The sequence below is a fragment of the Gymnoscopelus braueri genome (genome assembly GCF_963280865.1).
Source record: "Gymnoscopelus braueri genome assembly, chromosome: 21".
NCBI classification, from domain to species: domain Eukaryota; kingdom Metazoa; phylum Chordata; class Actinopteri; order Myctophiformes; family Myctophidae; genus Gymnoscopelus; species Gymnoscopelus braueri.
Window position 1 is genome coordinate 49,529,274 of NC_137623.1, and position 2,500 is coordinate 49,531,773.

The window sequence follows — 2,500 nt, forward strand, 5'->3', positions numbered from 1 at the left end:
CGCAGCAACTTAGCACAAGAGCAGCTGCTAATATACATGCTAGCAGCAAAGACAAGACAGTCAGAGAAAACAAGACAGGAGCAGAAAGCGAAAGAACTAGAGAGAGATAGAAATGGAGAGAACGAGAGAAGAAAGAGAGATTTTGTCTCCAGTTCATCCATCTCTGCTTGCTTGTTGTTGTCTCAGAAAGTTTGCATATTTTATAATAAGTTCGACAGTTTTCTTTTATATATATTTGATTTTTATTCAATGGTCATTTGACTTTTCCTCGATTTGTTTTAACCACATGAACCCTAGCGTCCCGATTCTGGGATGTCATAAATAATAGCTGACTATTCTGCCAAAAAAATGGGTAAAGCTCTGGTGAAAATAAATGAATGAACATAAATGAACGTCTGGCGACAATAGGCGTACATATGTGGAAGAATGGCAAACATTCTGCAAAAATTGGGAAAGATTCGGTGAAAATAGAGGAACATTCAGGAATCTATTGTTTGCTAATTGACTTATAGGCAGCCTATAGGGTTTAAGTGGTTAAAGGTGTTTTTATTTTTTTATTTCTTATGAATTATTGTTGTGTTTGCGGTGGGCGTCACTCCATTCCCCCCCATTCACAATGACCATGTGATGTCACGCCTGTATTTGACCTCTGACCTCTGCATGGACACAACACGTCACCTTGGATGGGGGGAGGGGTGTGGGGGGGGGGGGGAACAACATCCAATTTTCAACGCTCAAAATAAAATGTCTGACTATCGAAATAGCTGTATTCCAGGAACAGGTGCAAAGCAGCGTGTACATCTCCACCAATAAAAAATGTTTTGGGGCAGGAACACGGCCGCAAAACCTCGCTCAAATAGAGACATTGCGAGTGAATATCTGAGGGGTGGACAACGGCGCTTTTGCTCTCAATACGTCGAGATAGGTAGTCTGGTTGAAAGAAACATGTAATTTAATGACTTTTGTGAGGATGGGGTGTTAGTCTTGTTTTCTTGAATTTACCCAGTCACTCTGTTCAGTCTCCATTCAGCCTTTTGTGGCTGACAATTATGCAAACCCATCTTTTAATTGGCAACGCTGTCCTGCCTTTGGCCGGGTGGAAGTGACGTGTGCTCGCTTGTAGCCAGTTTGTTTACATTATGTAGCCAGCTAGCTACGGAATGCATGATACATGTTGCTAACGTGTGCAATCTGGAAACAACAGGTGATAAGCTATTTTGTCCAGCATGACTGGCTAACTCGGGCCGTGTGCTAGTTGATGGTCCGAGGCTCGCTAAGCCACGCCTCACAAGCCTGTCAGCACACCTGCCTTGTGGTCAAATGATGTGAAATCAGTGAAGGAGGTGTTTCTGAAATGTTCTGATGCGAAATACATCATATGGAGATTACCTTATACTAGGATACAATTTGACCACACAGGGGCAGGTGTTCTAGTGTTACACTTTGTAATGTACAGACAGAGAGACGGTCAGACAGACTGTCAGAACCTCGTTTCACTTTTTAATTTTGACCCAAATGACCCTGCTCACTACAGAACTATGCTAGGCTAAGCTAGGTTCACTGTGTTAGCACTCAGCTCTGCAGTTAGCATAGCCACCGTAAACGATATCTGATTAGATGAAGTAATCCAGCCTAAATGATGATAGACAACGATACATCACCAGCAGATAGTCTGATACGCTACATGATAGTTGAGCATACTGTGATTGGCTGTGATTCAAAATTGCACATACACAGGTTGTTGACTAAACCAAAAACGAGCACTCCTCAAAATTGCGCAGAGAGTGGCTTAGTAGCTTATGGCCTCACAGGGCATTCTGATTGGCGTCTCAACTTATTACAAGTTGGAAGAACTCATCTTTGCATTCCGTTTGTCAGTCACCAGTCTACCAGGAATGTTGAAAAGCGACACAACAGTTGTTCCTAAATATGTGACGCTTCATCAGATGTTGCCCCAACGTCATATTAAAACATGGGAATGAGAATGTGTAGGACTAGGTGACCCGTAGGCGACGCTGGACTAGGCTAGGTGAAGCTAGGTTAGGCTAGGCGAGGCTATACTTGGCTGGCAGGGCGAGATGAGACAAGACAAGATGAAGCTAGGCTAGGCTAGGCTAGGTGCGAGGATAGTAAAGGATAGGCTAGGTGAGGCTAGGCTAGGCTAGGCTAGGCTAGGCTAGTCTAGGTTAGCTGCTGAAACCTTAATGTTGCTTAAATACTGTTTCCTCTCTTTTCTTTTCTATCTGTCCAATGATTAAAGTCCCTATTAATGGTAAGTGTGGCGATGTGTGAGGGAGGGGGAGGGGGGTCCCCTGTCACCCAATCAGCATGCAGCCCACAACTCCTCCCCGCCTTGATGTTATCAGTTGGCATGGCAATGCTGTCATTCACCATTCCTCATCCCAGCACCCGCCTGCCCGTCACATCATCCAAAACCAATTGTTTATCAGGTCCCGCCTCCCTGGGGCCTCTAACTCTCTCTGATTGGATATTGTGTTTG

The 2,500-nt window shown here is 44.4% G+C and overlaps 1 protein-coding gene across 5 annotated transcripts in view; it reads left to right on the top strand.

The window, feature by feature from the left end:
* Nucleotides 1-2,500, top strand: part of LOC308077380 (receptor-type tyrosine-protein phosphatase mu-like) — a 261,491-nt gene that overhangs the window by 114,458 nt on the left and 144,533 nt on the right. The gene's annotated exons all lie outside the window — the stretch shown is intronic.